The 19,664-nt window shown below is 35.0% G+C and overlaps 1 protein-coding gene across 4 annotated transcripts in view; it reads right to left on the bottom strand.

The window, feature by feature from the left end:
- The window catches only part of LOC128230205 (uncharacterized), a 37,405-nt gene extending 18,100 nt beyond the window's left edge, over nucleotides 1–19,305 (bottom strand). Inside the window, exon 1 of one of the 4 annotated variants that reach the window (XM_052942276.1) lies at nucleotides 19,287–19,305. The gene's annotated coding sequence lies outside the window, so the exon portion shown is untranslated. Of the gene's footprint in view, nucleotides 1–4,229; nucleotides 4,249–4,598; nucleotides 4,723–18,711; nucleotides 18,731–19,286 lie in introns of those variants that run through there. The other 3 variants (XM_052942279.1, XM_052942275.1, XM_052942278.1) reach the window with 3 other exon arrangements.
- Nucleotides 19,306–19,664: the final 359 nt, after the last annotated feature.

The raw sequence follows: 19,664 nt of genomic DNA, 5'->3' as shown, positions 1-19,664 counted from the left end.
TGGCATCAGTGCATTGTGAGTGCAGTACGTGTCCATTGACATCAGTGCATGGTGAGTGCAGCACCTGTCCATTGACATAAGTGCATGGTGAGTGCAACACCTGTCCATTGACATCAGTGCATGGTGAGTGCAGCACCTGTCCATTGACATCAGTGCATGGTGAGTGCAGCACCTGTCCATTGACATAAGTGCATGATAACCACGGTAACTGCAGCACCTGTTCATTGAAATAAGTGCATGGTAACTGCAGCACCTGTTCATTGACATCAGTGCATAGTAAGCAGCACCTGTCCATTGATATCAGTGCATGACAACTGCAGCACCTGTTCATTGACATAAGTGCATGATAACCACGGTAACTGCAGCACCTGTCCATTGACATAAGTGCATGGTAACTGCAGCACCTGTTCTTTGACATCAATGCATAGTAAGCAGCACCTGTCCATTGATATCAGTGCATGGCAACTGCAGCACGTGTCTATTGACAACAGTGCATGGTAACTGCAGCACCCGTCCATTGACATCAGTGCATGGTAACAGCAGCACGTGTCTATTGACAACAGTGCATGGTAACAGCAGCACGTGTCTATTGACAACAGTGCATGGTAACTGCAACACCTGTTCATTGACATCAGTGCATGGTCACTGCAGCACCTGTCCATTGAAATCAGGGCATGTTATATACAACACCTGTCCATTGACATCAGGGCATTGTTACTGCAGCACCTGTTCATTGACATCAGTGTATGGTTACTGCAGCACCTGTCCTTTGACATCAGTGTATGGTAACTGCAGCACAAGTTCATTAGCATCAGTGTATGGTAACTGCAGCACCTGTCCATTGACATCAGGGTATGGTAACTGCAGCACCTGTCCATTGACATCAGTGCATGGTGACTGCAGCACCTGTCCATTGACATCAGTGCATGGTGACTGCAGCACCTGTCCATTGACATCAGTGTATGGTAACTGCAGCACCTGTCCATTGACATCAGTGCATGGTAACAGCAGCACGTGTCTATTGACAACAGTGCATGGTAACAGCAGCACGCACGTGTCTATTGACAACAGTGCATGGTAACTGCAGCACCTGTTCATTGACATCAGTGCATGGTCACTGCAGCACCTGTCCATTGAAATCAGGGCATGTTACGTACAACACCTGTCCATTGACATCATGGCATTGTTACTGCAGCACCTGTCCATTGACATCAGTGTATGGTAACTGCAGCACCTGTCCATTGACATCAGTGCATGGTGAGTGCAGCACCTGTCCATTGATATCAGTGCATGGTGAGTGCAGCACCTGTCCATTGACATCAGGGCATGGTACATATAGTACCTATCCATTGACATTAGTGCAAGGTGAGTGCATCACCTGTCCATTGACATAAGTGTATGGTTACTTCAGCACCTGTCCATTGACATCAGGGCATGGTAACTGCAGCACCTGTCCATTGACATCATTGTATTGTAACTACAGCACCTGTTCATTGAAATCAGTGTATGGTGACTGCATCCCCTGTTCATTGACATCAGGACAGACTGCAGCACCTGTATCAATTTGGATATGCTTAATGTCAATGTTTTCAATACTTCTCTGTTGTACAAGAACGTTTGTTCACCTGACGTTGTTGTTGCTAACTACATGTCAATACAAAAGCAATTTCAACCATGCGTGTAAATTCTAAATTGGCCTCTTACAGGAGAAACATTTCGAAACAGGAATTCTTCAAAAATACAGCCCCGATAAGGAAAAAACAGGCTTAGTTTGATAGAGTACAGTAGTTGAAGGCCTGAGTCTCCGATAAGCAAATAACATTTTGTTTATTTTTCCTCAATTATGGATTAACAGCCAAAACATTTAACACGTCTTCGAGATAACGCCTCTTTGCAACTGATCCCACTAGAAAACAACGGAAGAATACGGTTCAAAATAATCTCGACCCACCGCTGCTCCGAAACGAACAAGATAGTGCAATGTTTGAGCTTGCGTCAAATACTTCCTTATTTTTTCAAAATAAATCAAAATCATTAACAAAAAGTAATACACTTCAGTTTAAAGGGACAAGCTCACATGGCTCTTGTTTTGTAAAAATGATTTTTTTTTCATGTCGAAATAAAGTGTGGTAAATCATAAGGAGTGTTAGAACTAAGATACTGACAGCTTCAGCAAATGTTGATATTTTCTCAAATATCATCTTGGGATTCAGCGACTCGTTGTAGCGTGATTGGTTGATTGATATTATCATGTGATGTTATAAAAGAATTGTTAAAATGTTAAAATATCCATCGGCTGTTGTATAAGTCCGTGTGGTCCAGTGATTAAAGCGTCGGATACCTTTTTTCTTGACTTTACCGGCGTGGGTTCGCAACCCCACTTAAACCAAAATAAACATTACACATTCATTGATTGTTTTTGCAATTTCGGTATCATAGAGTAAAATAATGATAAAATAAGTGTTTTCAGATGCAGAACCGTGTAAATTATCTTTTTGTCCAAAACATGAGCGTGTCCCTTTAAAGCATTCCTTTGTCATGTGTTCGATGCATGACGCATGTCTTATATCCATGAGTGATTTCTTTGCGGTAATCATTTCATCTTTCTTGTAAACAATCTAATTTTAATATCTTATATGCATTTGGATTGGCAAACAGATTGTTATTTGATTTTAAATCTTATGATCAATTTTAATGTTTTATAAAGATTTATTTACGATATGAAATAAAACATTGAAAAAACAGACTTACTTGAATGACTCAGAAAATCACGTTAGTATATTATATAAAATGCAGTGTCAAAAACACTGCAGTTTAAAATAAAGATGTTTCGCTTTAAAATGTAGTTGATTTTAAAGAAATGCGCAAGTGTGTCTATTTGTTTACAAAATATATTATTATTATTATTATTATTATTATTATTATTATTATTTATTTTTTTATTTCAACCAGATGCTTAAGATCACCAAACAGTGAACAGAAGATGTATGAAAAAGAAGTATTAATAAATAGTGTTTTTTTTATGATATGCTTCCTGGCGGTTTAAAGAGATTTATCAGTGAAATAAAATTTATATTTCACTGTTTCAAATAATAAGTGAACATTACAATTTGATTTTTAACTGGTCTTGAATAAAGCCCGTTCTGCTATTCAAATCAAATATCAGCGCGTATAGAACCGGGGCACACTTTTAACGACGTCATTTCCGAAATAACGCTTAATGCACACTCAGTTCGGCGCGATCCTCTAACAGAATGCAGGCAAATGTCTTTTAAAACTCTTTTTTGGGATATGAGAAAAAAAAATGTTCAGTTTAAGGTCGCAATTTAGTTCACCTAATAAACACCAATAGTGAATATTTGATTCGTGGCTACTCCTCTCGTGAAATATAACTGTTGATGCTCACTTGGTGAAATATATTACGATCATACACTGACCAAAACATCGCACCCTTTTAAACGACTCACCTTCCAGCCAGAGTTAGAAAATATTATGCGATCAAACATGATTAGGCTCCTCACAAAATTATGAGCTTTTTCAGGAAAACAGAATTTACATTTTTGGAAAAAACCCCAGATAATTTCCACCCATTTGCAAATTCTTACCATTTATTCCATTTCCCTAATAAATTTATTACATGTAATTAAATTTAAAATGACTATTGTTCCACATCATTAAAGGTAGATGTTGAGATAGCAGTATCTTGAAATGGTAACAATGCTTGAGTTTAATAGTATAAGATAAAAATACAATTCAACAGTTTGATCTGATCTATGTCTAAGACAAACATGTGCGATAAGACATGCAATTAGCCTTTGTCAATGGTGCACCATAAAAGTCTTAAAATCATAATAAATATTCCATAGATTTCCGTTTAAGATATTTTTAAATGTTAGCAACTGCAACAAGACCTAAAGGATTTCATGGAAGATTTAGAATTTATATTAAATAATCAAACATTTGATATAGAACCCATTGATGATAAAGTGCCAGTATTGATTGATTTAGATTACAGCTAACATTGAAAAAAAAACATAGCTCTTTTTTCATGTTATCATCCTTATTTACAATGCTACTTGAGTCAAATCTGTAGTTGCTTGCTTAGCAGATAATATTATTTCAAGGACTTATATAATTCAATTTTACATCGATGATTAAAAATGAAACTTTCATGTTTCATGATAAGATAGATTATTTTATACAAGTTACCAGTAAACGGTCCAACTTACTGTTGTAACGCCACCCTTCCATACATCCATGTATATAAAATATTTAAAACAATCTAAGGCAGTGGTTAGCGCTCTCTCTTCTCACCAAGGCGACCCGGGTTCGATTCCCGGCCTGGGCGCATGTGAGTTTGGTTAGTGGTTACCAAGCCGGACAAGTGGGTTTTCCCCGGGTACTTTGGTTTCCCCCGCATCACAAGACCACACTCTCGCGCAACATCGTGCCAACGACAGTGACTTAGGATAAGCTATCATAGCTTTCTTCACAATCGTTGTAAAATATATGTTTAAACTAAGCGTTAATTTAAATCAAGACCCGAGCGAGGACCAATACCCAAACAAACACACAACTACAAGACAATCAACACTTACTTGCAGGTCTTTTTTAGTTAAGTCCAATTATAGAAAATTCATATACTCTTCACCAATTCGCAAATACCATTGTGTTTATTTTCCCAATATTATTTAAGTACAGCAATCTGTAGCACAACATTTATGGTAGCTGATGAGTTATCGTGCTCTTGAAATGTTAACCACTCACGCGTTACAAATATCAGATATGAAAATCACATTGAAACAGTTTTATCTGATCTTAAAATATCTAAGACAAACATGTACGATAAGAAATGTAATTAGCCTTTACTACTGTAACATCCACATTTATATGAAATTTCGCGTATGGCATCTTTATAAGTCATAAACAAATGCATTGAGACCGAATGTCATTTCATTACATCACCTCTCTAGAACGTTTTTATACTGAGCAAATTTAATATATCATCGGAATCAAACATTAAGTGCCAGAAATGATCTATTTGTTCTGCAAACAACTAACAGTGAACTGCCTAATGCACATACCGAATGTTTAGTGATTTCACGTTACAAAAGAGATCAAGTAGCATCGATTCCTTCTATTTAAATATTCATTGCGTTTACTCAAAAGCTTTTACATTATTTGCTTAGTTTCACTTATATATTCCCATTTTTGTTCCTTGGTATGATATAACTATTTTGTGCAAATTTTCTATCACATACATGCCGGCATAAAACGGTCAAAGAATCTCAAAAACTGCTGAACAAAATTATGCTCTTGGATGCACATAGAAATAAGTACACTATATTGAATTGCTTGACAAATAACGAACTCAAGACGTGATACAATAACCCTTGTTTGTCAACTATAATGAGTTAAGAAGTTCAGAAAAAATGGCAGCATCAGATTTTGTCTTGTTGAACACAAGTACAAAGAAGGCTGCCTTTAGCTGAGGGCAATCTTCACTGCTTTTCAGGTCCAAGGTGTTGTCTATGCAATGCCCCGGCGACCTTTCAGCTTATGATGGAGACGAGCTTACATGATTGCCTCACATACCTTGACGACAAAGCCATATTTACAGCATCAAACGACTTAACGCTGAGTTTGAACGTTTAGACTACTACAATCTTACGATCAAGCCATCAAGCTGTGATTTTTAAAGGAAAAGACCTCTTACCATGGACATGTGGTATCTGAAAAAGTCATCTACGCAGACCCCGAGAAAACTGGTAAACACCTCAGACGGTAACGCAAGTTTGAAAGTTTCTGGGATTCGCTGGTTACGCGAGACCCTTGAAGTACCCCCTGGTGATCCAACCGACGAAGCCTAGAGACAACCCGAACAAGAAGAGGCAGAAACTTGCCAAGTTCCAATAAACCTCTGACCATAAGGGGCGTTGAAGTATAAGCTGTCAAAACCACCATTATAAGCTTGTGTGGGCTATGGTGTTCCGTTTAAGCTACACCGACGCTTACAGAATTGAACTAACTGAAATCATAAAACGTGTTGATTCCTGGTGATTTGCTGAACATTTTTTCCTCTTCTAAATGTTGGTGTAAGGCTGTGATCCCGTTTGGTGGATATTGTACTGAAAATCAAATTTGGAACGAAGCCGATAAAGTCCTCCTCTTTGGCTTTCTTTCTCAAGAAGCTCATTGTTCGAGATAATGATATTTACCGTCAAAAAACTATTGCCGGACCGGGGCTAACAGACTCCAGTTTGTGATTCTTGAACCCTTGACGAAGGAAGTCTATTTTGCACGTAATGTTGATCAAGGGCACCCGGGTAGTGACAAAACGGTATCACTTGTTCGAGAGCTATAGTGTTGCCTTTGATGGATTCCAGTGTAGCTAATATTCCTTTCGCTGGAACGTTTAAGAGGCGGCTTCCTTGTCATTGCGGTTACCTTTCCACGTTTCCTCAAGCATAGTCTACACATAACTAGACTGCGAAAGACTGGTTCTCTTCGATAACGTTTGTGGTTCATTATGTTTTTTCTTCTTCCCTTTCTTCCTTTTCATTCATTGTTTCTGAATGTATGTATATGCATAGATTTGTTGTATAGGTTGAGAATTTAAAACTGTGTGCTGATATATATCTATATGAAATATAAATGAGATTTTTTTCTTCTCGCTTGCATAGTGACTGACAATGTCAGATTTCTATTTTCAAAGTCATTTATGACTTGTGCAAACTAACCCGTATTGAACGTTCAAGGACTACCCCCAATAACCCAATAAGTCATGGGTTGATTGAGGGGTACAACCAGACTTTACTTAGATTTTTGGTACCTTGAAGGATTATGAAAACTCATTTGTCTGTGCATGTCCATATTTATAATATCATTCACAACGAAAGTACTGGTTTACCATATTTCTTAATATTTGGTCGTCAACTCGGCTTAACAATTGATTTTTTCTTAGTTTACCGCATGACTCTCATTCAGACTTTTTTTGTCGGGATACATCACGAAGCTTCACCAGCGACTGTGAGCTGCATCATACAACTGCGCAACATACAAAAGCCAATACATCTATACGACCAGGGAGCCAAGGCCGCTGTCCAGTACCCTGGTGACCGTAGTTTTTGTGTGGAAACATGCTTTCACATGCATTTTGACCGATGGAGAATAAAGGGATCAAGTTGGAGAAAACCCGAAGCCTTCACTGGACTCACTTGCTTCAGTTCATGGCTGTAGACGGGGAAACCAGTGGAAACGGCACCTCCTGTGACTGACATCAACAATGAAGTTCTTAGATACAGGATCCCAATGCCTCTAAAAATGTTCTCAATGCATTTCTACTCACCTTGTTCAGATGAGGATACTTCTCCAAGGCCAAAGAGCAACATACGAAAACCAAGATGGATGTCGTCTGGAGTGCATGTGTTGTAAAGCAACTGTGGACATTTTGTTATCTCTGTGTTTTATTCTGATTTTTACTAATGTCTGGGTTGATTTTTGTTTGTTTCTGTAGAGAATAGTGCAGAATAGTGCATAATGCATAAGTTTGTGAAGATGTAGTTTTACATTCATATTTGATATCGTATGTGAATGGAACAATGTTTGAACTCAGCCGTACGTGGTTATATGGGTAGATGTAGTTTAACAGTTACATCTCCACGTTTATCCACAGAGCAATATTCGTACACTACGATACGTCTAGTCTACGTGTTATTTTCTCTCTCTTTGTTATCGTCAGAACAGCGATTTAAGGAAACGGGGAAGTCTCTTATAGGATTGAGGTTATGTATTGAACACCAAATTAATATTGAATAAAAATACTGAAATTCACAAGTAACTATTCCATCTGATCATCTCCTTATTGTGGGCACTATTCCTATTTTTGTACTAAACCTGCACATACATTATCGAACCTGCACGTCACAGGCACTGGCTTGATATTGCCATTATGATTATATCATGTATAAATAAATATAGATATTTGACATCAGTCTAAGCACATTATTTCGGGTATATGTATCCTATTTCCATTCAGCGTGATTCAAAAACCCAGGGCCATCGACATTACAAACATTTTTATTTACATTTTGCAATATATAAATCAACAGACTTGATTTTAATTTGATTTCTTTTACTCGTTCAGGTTTTATAGGATCAGACATCAACAAAATATATTCATGTGAAAAGTGCCAATAATAATATTTTAGGTCTAAAAACAGCTCACAATGAACCTCATTATAATTGTTACTCAACGATGGCAACCAAACATATGTAATTTACATCTACAAACAAACAACCATTGCTTCCAAAATATATCAAATCGGATCAATAAGATTTTTGAACTTGATAAACAATTATATCTCTTTATATGCTGATTGGTCGCTTGAACCGTCGGAGCGAGGCTTCCATGAGAAGATGTATGGCAATTCTTCTATGCAAGTAAGTCATAACGCTTACCATTGTGTATATATATATATAGTTTTGGTATGTTAAATGCCAATGTTTTCAATACATATTTTCTTTATCTAATTACAATTTCAATATTACTGCGATTTTTAAAAAAAAAACACATTGTGAACGAATGATTCTTCAAGGTTATAAAATACAGCCCGGATGAATGAATCGTAAACTTAGTTTGATCGAGGCTACTATTCATTTACAGCAATGATAGGCCACGAGTACCCTATTAACAAGGGTTTAAAACCCCACTCAACTATTGTATCGCTTACCGTTCCAATGAGATAACCTCAATATTTAATAATACATTTGTTCTGCTAATGAGAGGCCTGGTCAGCCAGACTTACATAACAGTGTACACCCTTGATGCGAAAATTTGTCTACTGTAAACACATAAATATCGAGGAAACAGTTCGAGGGGTGAATGCGAAAAGGTTCTAAGTGACATTAAATAAAGAAGATGATAGAACCTTTTCGCTTTCACCCCTCGAAACTGTTAGACTTGCAGTAATCCTTACCGTATATCAAAAGTCGTAGCATTCAAATTTTGATCTACCACGTTCATCCTTTTTCCAGTATGCAATTAACAGGAAGCTGGTTGTCATTTAACTATTCAATAGGATAATAACCTGATTATACTTCATCCATAAATAATAGCATATGTCTTAATAACCAAATGGATTACTTTGAACATCTCATTCAAACAACCTTCGACGCGTAATCAGGTGTAGCTAGACCCCAATATTAATTGCATCCCATCCAATCTATATCATTTATATACTTATCATTGGTCCTTCCAAAACATTACTGACTATCGACAAAACAACAGAATACTGTTCGTCAGGTCTTAGTTATAAATCACATTTTACAATGGACACAACATATATCACTGAACTTTCAATACTTCCCCATTTACACCTATTCGTTCATAGAAGTTGCTTTATAATTTACATTTCGTTCAACTATTCAGTATTGTGGCTAGTATACAAAAATAAACGAGCAAATAAATATTTTTTATCAATAGAGGACCAAATTAAATTTGCATTATTCTATTCAAAATATTACTGAACTGAATATGATATATAAAATATGACAAATCTATTTATAGATTCAATTATGATTTTTTAGTATTAAAACAAATATTCCGGTTTTTTACTTAATGTTTAAAAAAGCGTGAGATTGTGAACATTTGAAAGTGGTGCCAAATATTCTATAACAGAGAACATTTTCATTGGGGCTTTAATATGTTTTTGCTTAAATTTGTATTTTATATATGCTTTTGGTCTATTTGAAATGCGAACTTTTGTATTGATGCTTGATGTGAGCATGACTTAAACCAGACGTGGGTTAGTTTTTGCTCACACATACGCCATTCAGATGACTGTGCGCAAATACTCATTGGGGTAAATCTACCATGGGAGGTAAATTTTCCCATATGTCTACGATGTGATATGTATAATAATTTCAAACTTACCTTTAAACCAGTTATGCCTAAATAGAAAAGAGACCTTTGCAATAGAGCTTCTAAAATGTGTTAACATTTGCCTTTAAATAAAACGGTTCAACCAACGAAACACTTTAACCTTTGCCTGTATATTTAACAGTTTAATCAATGAAACACTTTAACCATTGTCATTATTTAAAACAGTTTAATAATAATAATAATAATAATATCTTTATTTTAAGAAGGTGACATATTAAGATCATGTACAAAACTACAGAATCTTATTTTCGATATGGCCCTCTGAAACAGAATGAAAATATGGCAAATAATCATAAGACAAACATGAAGACGATGCTAACAACGATGACGATGATGATGATGATTATAAGTATGCTGTTGATGCTGACGATAATGATGCATATGATGACATGATGATGATGTTGAATCAATATTAGACAGATACTCTCAGTTAAATATAATTATGAATAAAACATCACAATTTGTATAATCACAAGTTTCCTATGAGGTACTGTTTGATCTTTATTTTATACGTATTAAAGTTTTTTGATTCTCGTATTTCCAAAGGTATATTATTCTAAACAATTCTGCTGTAATATGTAAACGATGCTTTCATATAATTAGTACGAGGTCTAGTTTGTAAAACAATATCTTTGTGTGCCATTGATCTTAGCATATATACATTATTGTCTGAAACTGTTACTAATTCTGACATATATGATGGAGCCATGCTATTCAACGTCTTGTAAACTAATACTGCTGCGTGGTATTTACATCTATCCGAGAAGTTTAGCCATTTTAGTTCTTTAAATAGATTTGTTGATGAATATCGTTTAGATTTACCAAGTATGATTTTTGCAATTCGTTTTTGTAAGTTATTTATTTTATTCACATATGAATTGGTTCCCTTGCCCCAGACCAAGCAGCCGTAATCAAAATTTGGCAGAATATATGCATTGTAAAACATTCGTTTTGTATCAGGTGTGAGGAAATATATTATATTTTTTAGAAGTGCAATTTTCTTATTCAGATTTTTACAAACATAATCGATTTGCACATGCCAGTTTAGTGTATTATCTATATACAACCCTAATAACTTTTGCACAACAACATTAACTATTTGAACATCATTAATACAAAGTTCAAGATTCCTTGATAAAATCAACGAATCAACTTGTAATCAACGAATAACTTTAACCTTTGCCTTTATATAAATAACAGTTTAATCAATGAGACACTTTAATCATTGCCTTTATATCTAACAGTTTAATCAACGAAACACATTAACCATTGCCTTAATATATAACAGTTTAATCAATGAAACACTTTTACCTTTGCCTTTATAAAGAACAGTTTAATCAATGAGACACCTTAACCTTTGCCTTTATATAGAACAGTTTAATCAATGAGACACCTTAACCTTTGCCTTTATAAAGAACAGTTTAATCAATGAGACACCTTAACCTTTGCCTTTATAAAGAACAGTTTAATCAATGAGACACCTTAACATTTGCCTTTATATAGAACAATTTAATCAATGAGACACCTTAACATTTGCCTTTATATAGAACAATTTAATCAATGAAACACTTTATTATGCTACGTTTACACTATGCTCCCGGTAGCCACGGCAGCCCCGTTTGCCCGAAACGTATTGCGCCGTGGGATCTTGGCCATTTTTGTCTCCATAAACAAGTTTTGTTAGGTTGTGCTAAGTTTCCTCATGTTTTATCAAGGTAACCATGACAAGCCGTAGGGGCGAAAAAGTGGTTCGTCCAAGGCGCACTAAGGTAGGGGGTTCAGGTGATTTTAACTTAGTGGTTATAGTACACATGACGTTAGGTATTGTTAAACTACCCTCTTTGATAAACTCATAACTTTTTATTTTGTCCAATTCGGTAAACTATATGAAAAGTTATGCCATTTTTTAGCTTCGTTATCGGTGGTAATTATGTAATCAAATGTATCATGATAATATAAAGGGTTTACGGCACCATTTTGATAGGGCTGTTATTCCATTACATTTTAATGCTACATGTAGAATACATGTAGATAAACTTTCGCAACAAACATGTTTAGTAGGTTTTTCCACACTCGTAGTTTTGACTTTATTATGTCTAAAGGTTTCTTACTGTCTCAGTCAAGTTTCCATAGCAACAGGTTCGGAACAAGTAAAATTCAAACTAAGTGAAGACAAAACGAACAACCCAAAACTTTGTTTAAACTACAGTCAGATAAGAGTACCTTGCAAAGTTACACTTTGAAGACTATATGTTAGTATTTATTAATCAACTGGTTTGTTTTTATAAAACCGGTTTCCATAGAAACGATTATTGAGAATCACATAAATTCTAAAATTCTTTATTGAATTTCAAGTGTATGATTACATTTGATATCTTATATTGAACATAAATATTGAATATAACAATGTTCATAAATAGATTCACAGACAAACCATAATGTACATCAAAATATAATCAAACACATACGTTACTATGTGTTGCTATGGCAACCAATTGCATAAATACAGAAACATCAAAAAACATTTTTTGATGTTTTTGTCTTCATATCCTAAACGTTCCAATATTGGATGCTATTTTAATGACTAGAAACTGAAATAATTATATTATAAGGCAAAACATGAAATTAATTCCATAGCAACCACATAATTTCTCCATAGTAACCAATTAATATTTACAAAGTGGGTAAAATTCAAGCCCCTATACAGATGAGACTTGTGCACATTATGTTTGATGTTATTTCAACAAACACATCTTGATTAACTCAATATTTGTTTCAAAATTAAACTTTTAAAAAGATACACATCAAACTATTCAATATGTGACAAGATGAGTGAGTTTCTTTGATTTTTTTCTTGAGCCTTTTTAGACTGACTTTGTTAACTCTTCAAGTTTCATCTTTATAAGGTTCTTGTTTATGTGTAATTCACTGACTATATTTTTCTTTTACTTGAAAATTGGAACACTATTCTAGGGCTTGTACTCTATAAGACATGGTCGTGAAAAATAATTTGATTGATAGGCATCTTCTTGTTGAGATATATGCTACAAAATCTCATCTAATTCACTTTCATTAGTCCATATAGCTCAATATCTCTGATATTTTATAGGGAAGACCAACTTTTGTACTCTGTTTTTTTTTTTTCTTGTTTTGCCTTTCTCGGATCTTTTTTCGCTGCTTGTTTTCATTAGCAATGATGCTCTTTTTGGATTACGTTTGTGTCCACGGTATAAAGAAAATCCCCAAGCAACAGCAATCACTGTATCAAAATATTTCGACAAGTAAACATGAATTCCCAAGATGAAGAAGATTTTGTGTTTTCACCGCAAATGAAACGTAACGAAACGGCTATCGTCTACCCTAGCTTGCCGTGAAAACCGTGACAAAACGAAGCACAACGTGACAAAACTGGAAAGGAACTTCAGATGCCGGGGATTACATATGATTCCCGCCCCCCCCCCCCCCCCCCCCCTACGGACGATTTATAAGTTGTGTAACGGCCTATTACGTACTGTCACGAACTGTCACGTACTGTCACGTGTCATTGCGTTTACCCCGTTTTACTACGACCTACTACGTTTCTCATCCACACCGTGGCTGCCGTGGCAAATTTTTTGACAGTTTAAAATTCTGGCCCGGCATGCACGGCAATAACGGTCTGTCACGTTTGCATATCTCGTTCCCCCGCGCTGTCTCACGTTTATCCCGTTTTCTCCACGGTGGTCTGAAACGGTGCTGCTGTGGCCACCGGGAACATAGTGTAAACGTAGCATAACCTTTGCCTTTATATATAACAGTTTTATCAATGAAACACTTGAACCATTGCCTTTATATAAGGCTGTTCAATCAATGAAACATTTAAACCTTTCCCGTTATATAAGGCGTTTATATCAATGAAATACCTAAGACCGTTCATGTCCAATGTGCTTGATGAAATGATTCACTCCTCTTACATTATCACAATTACCTGTAACTAAACGACACGTGGCACTGCCCCACTGTCTTTAAGTAAAAAAAAACCATCATTATTTGAGCTCATTCAATTGATGTCATTATATGCCTTTCAGTAGCTGAAATGGAGAATGTCTGTTATTTAAATGCGGAGTTCGCATGGTTAAAGTCGATTTAATAGAACGGACAACGTGAGATTTCTATTCCTTTACCAGGAAAACATTTAATAGTAAATATTTGAGTTGTAGTCTATAGATACGCGTTCGTGAAACTTTCAAATAAAGGCAACAGTGTGCATTTGAATATCGGTTTTACGAATTGTCTGCAAAGGCAACAAACGACATTCTATTTGTGTTCTACAAGCACATTAAAGTAACCTGCACAATGCTCATTCACATCTGATAGATCTTGGTTGTCCTATTCACTATTTTATTGTTTCATTGTATCATTGCTTTGTAACGAACTTCTTTCAACAACTAAAACTGTGAATCCCGACTTCTGTCATCAAAACATGTAACGATCACTTTTCTACTTAATAATTTAATGTTAACTAAACTAATAAACCAAAACAAACATTTTGAAAGATTCTTCCGAGCGGTTTTAGTTTTTATATTCGAACTATTTATTGTTTAAGATAGTTTTGGAGCGGTCTTATATCAAACAAACTGCTAACCTCGTATATGTACATTTTCCTCCGGACTTCCTTGTCCTTTATTAATAAAACGGTTTCTCAAATGATCGTTATGGAAACAATAATTAACTTATAAAATGATCAACGTAACTACAAACGATTCTTTCTAACAACTAGTTAATTTCGTGTGAACCATTTCCAAATGATGTTATTCTTTAAATTTTGAATCACTTAACTGATCTGATTTATGAGTTGTTCAACCTTTCACATTACCAATGGCGAGTCTTTCTACATTTCCTCCGGTCAGAAATAAACTACAAGTTCACATACCTTGCAAAACTATACGGGTCCCACTTAACTTAGTCCATTTCAACTCTCTACCGTTATACCAAAAATTGCTGCATTTGAAACTTTTTATGACCCTCATCATTACTGCACCAAACAGAATTACAACAGTTACACAGCACGAAGCATCACCATTCTCTAGTAATGTATTTAAAAGCCTATTGGTTGGTTTGTTAAGCCACAACCACAAGGATTGTGACAACCAGACAATTTACAGATATATTTATAACACGTTACAAAGACCAAAGTATTTGCTTCAGTTTCATCAAAGATCCCCATTCACTATTGGAATGATTGAGTTGAGATCCTTGAACACCGCTAGTTACCTTTGCCGTAACCATGTGGACTCATCAGACTCCTCCTAGCCATAAACACACAACAAACTGACTCGATCCTACTCCATCAGAGTTCCAAATCGGCCTAACTGCGCACATTTGAACACTATCTTAGAGACATGACCTAATAACTTCCAGTTTACAAACTGACAATTTGTCACTATTTTCGATTCCAAATAACCATTAGGCCATAAAATATATCTCACTGACAAAGCTAAATAAACTACCATTCTCAGAACTATAAACACTAAAATTTAATATCCATGGGAAAGTTAAGTTAACCTTTAGAATTGCCTTCCCTATTCATAAATATTAAATTAATTATTTAATAAACGTCTGTATAATATTATGACGAAATCAATCAACGATAAATTTGATTTTACTGAAACGCCGTATAAATGCTATATTTAAGGATGTTAATCGTAGTTCTGTGGCTATCTTATTCTAACCAAAGAGGATTGAAAACATAAATATTATTTCATTCTGAAATATCTCTGTTTATTATCTGCATCAGCTTGACCAAAACAAAGGGGAGCAACGAAAGACGGAGGTTACGTACAACTGATAATTTCGTCACAACTTAAGTCGATCTCTGCCAAATGTTGTGACTGTAATGATTCCCCGTCTTGATATTGACGGTAACTGATATGCGTGCGATACATGCGATACACAGTATCAGATATGAATCACATTTGAACAGTTTAACATGATCTCTGTTTAAGGCGATAGGAACTTACCAATATACTACCAATAGTTTTATAAATTTCCGCTTAAATGTTGTTAGTCATAAACAAATAAAAATGCACCCAAAGCGAAAGTTATTTCTTATTTACTGAATGCATTTAATATACCCTCGTATAAAAAGGTACGGAAATAAAACCTTCAGTGTCATTAAGGTCTTACTCTGGCAAAAGTTAAAACCAAAACCGAAAAAAACATGTTCCAAAAAAATCATTTTAATTTTTAAGAGGCTCAATATATAGCAATTATAACACATACATTCGTCGCATGTGTAGGTTAAATTGAGCAGAACATGTCCCAAAGGATGTATGTTTTACTCCTGAAAAAGATTGTCCCTCACAACTAACATTTTTGAAACGTTTTAAATTTTAGCCTTCCCATATCACTTTTGCACTGTCGAAGGCCCTTAATAATATATTTTAGCTAGTATTGAACGGTCTTATGCGTATTACTCTACTCTATCAATCACGGTCTACATCTCCAACAACCGATCATTGGTTCCAACAAAACATATCAAATATCAAGCATCAAGGAGATGGCTAGACGTGATAATGATGACAATGACATATTTTATATGCGCATTGGTCGCTGGAACTGACGGAGTGGGACTTGGACAAGGAGATGTATAGCTATCCTTCTACTTAATAAATAATTGGGCTTATTCCTATTTGTTGAACATGCATTCAAACACCTGGGATCTAATTTTCATATCATATTAAGTTATTGATTTGACGCATGATTCAATACAAACTCCCTTTACAAATAGATGGTCCAACTTATGCTAAACGTCTGTTACGCCGCTTCCTAGATACAGCTTCAATCATATAAACAAAATAGTCAAAACATCTAAAGAACTAAGCTAGATTGGGGATGATTTTTAAATAACGCTGAATTTAAACTCTTATGTTTGCTTTTAGCATTATCGATTTGAATATTCTATTTGCCAATGTTTTCAACGCTTCTTTTCTGTGCAAGGGCGTTTGTTCACCTTATCTTGTTGGTTTAACTACATTTCACTTCAATAACAATTTCAACCAGGAAAACATTCTGAAAGAGGGATTGTTCAAAAGTCGTAACACAACCAGATAAGAAGGAATCAGACTCAATTTGATTGAGACAATTATTCATTTACTTCCGCGGCTTAACTTACAAGACTACTCTCATGTTTTGCGAAGGTCCCCAATTTGCTACGCAGTGATCTACCCTGGCAAGAAGAATATATATTTGTCACCATGAGCGACTATAGCTGAGATTCAGATACATAATCTTTTAAACCGAGTTGTCTCATGGCATTCATTAAAATCTTCTGTTTACTTTAAGTATTATCATTGTGGAAATGCTTTTAATGCCAATGAATTCCAAATTATTTTGTGCAAGGACGTTTGTTCACCTGTTTGTTGTATTTAAAAAACTGATGTTGCAATTTCAAGCTTAGGTGTAAAGGCCTCTTACTGAAAAATACGCTCTTTTTAAGTTCTTAAAACGTACAAAATACAGCCCAGAAGAGAAAATTTCAGTCAATCGATTCGAGGCCAAAATATATTTACAACAATAGTAGGTCAACAGTTCTAAACAAATTGTTTAAACAACCGGGAACTGCTGTTTTGCCGACCAAGGCGGTAATCCGAACATTTATAAATATTAATATAAAATAAATTACAAATATGTTGTCTACCCTTGGTTTCTTTTGTTTTTGTTGTGGGTTAATTTTGGCCTTCAAACCCTTTCGTAATATTGGGTATTCATATGACGTAATTATTTTCAATAGTTTGTGTGTAATTGGATGTTCACGAAGTGTTCTTGACATCCGTCAAAATTGACGACACCCAGATTCGTTTCTACTGTGGCTTAAACTTAATTGATAGTGTTTTACATATTTTTTCAACATCGTCTGCTTATGGTGTCGGTAAAAACGAATGGTCGAAGATGCAAAGACCCAGAATTTCAAATTTAAAAACAGATAGACAGATCATAACATTGTGATATTTAAAAAAGTGATGTCCTGTACACATCTTGTTTGTAATTAGTTCCAATTTTTGAACAAATAAGGTATTGGTGCTAGACATAAAGCTTGACATTGAAAGATGTCTTGCAACTACACATGTAGATGTTTTCGTCTGTAAATCACATTATAACAAATCACGATTAACATCATCCAGCACAAAGAAAATAGTAGAAATTGGAAAATGTTCTAGTACTAGGCGTAGTTGAAAATAACTAAACGTTGAATTTGAAAACAAGCGTTAAACAGCCGAACATTAAAAAAATCAAAATATAAACACAAGGATAGGGGCAACTGCATTGATGCGGTAAGGCAAAACTACTTCTAAGGCGGTATCATTAACATGTATCAATGAAGGTGATTTAATGCATACGTTACCTGCATTATGACGCGATGTGTTCGTTGTGTAGTATTTTTTAAGCATCGAACATTGTGCGTTTAAAGAGGATATTTGTTAATTGTTTGGCTACTAGGTTTCACCGTGTAGCTTTTGTTGCACTATAGATATACGTTAACAGAAACAATACTATAAATGAAAAGGACATGAAAAGCCCGCAACCCTTGCGCCGAAATTTGGCAATGGCGTTTCGCAGAACAACAGCGGCAAATATTCGATCGTATTGTAATTAAATACTGAGCCCTGCTCAACCAGAAATATACAAATACCGCTTCTGATACAATCAATCTGTATACAAAAAATATTGGGGTTACAAACCAGCCATATTCCGTACCGTATATCAAAAGTAGATAATGTCTGACTTACCTCTTTAAAAGCTCCGTTTGAAACTGCATCAACAACTAATATATTCGTATTATAACAGGGTACATTAATTCACAGAACATTACTGAAGATCGACAAAAAAATGTTTGTCAGCACTTAGTAATAAAACACGGCGCTGAATGGAAACACCTCATATCTCTGCATTTTAATAGACTCTCATTGACACTCGCACTCATCAATTTATTTATTTGCTGAATAAATAGCATTTCGTTCAAGTCAGAATATTGCGGCTATTGTGTCAATAAAACGAGAATTAACGAGTTTTAATATTAAGAAAGTAATGAAGTGTTTTTTGCCCATTACGGATAGGTTATGTTTCCTAAAGAAAAATAATGACTGCAATTTATCAATGCTAAAATATTACTTCTTAAAGTTTACATTTGGTGTAAGCCTATGAAAATCGAGTATTTTTCAAAGTTTCTGATATGATCTATTCTGACTGAGTTTCAAAGCATAGCCATCACAACTTTTATATTTCACATTAAAAAATGACAGGAATCTTATGACAAAAACAATCAAATCAGTAGCGTTATTTCCTAAATAAAAAATAAGCTTACCTTTGTGTAACATAATCAAGAAAAACACACACAAAATTTTATACCAACATTTATAAATGATTTGAGACACATATTTGGTAGCTGACGATAATAAATTGAGAATCCAGTGTTTATGTGTCAGATGTAAATCACGGTGCAATGATGTGTGCCACAAGACGATCATGCACGCAAAGTAACAATGATCGTCTGTCAAATTATCTTTATAAAAACACAGCCTGACATGCGACGCCAGTAATACTGATAATATAAATCAATTATATCGTAATCAATAAAAAGGAAAGTTATAAAAATAAATTGATAAAATAAGATTATTACTGCTGCGTTTTTGACCCGGAAGGATGTGTTCGACTCTAAAGGATTTTTTTTTAGATTTGGATT

Source organism: Mya arenaria, chromosome 4 (assembly GCF_026914265.1).
Source record: "Mya arenaria isolate MELC-2E11 chromosome 4, ASM2691426v1".
NCBI lineage: Eukaryota > Metazoa > Mollusca > Bivalvia > Myida > Myidae > Mya > Mya arenaria.
Note: the sequence above shows the minus strand (reverse complement) of the source record. Positions and strands in the feature narration are given on the sequence as shown.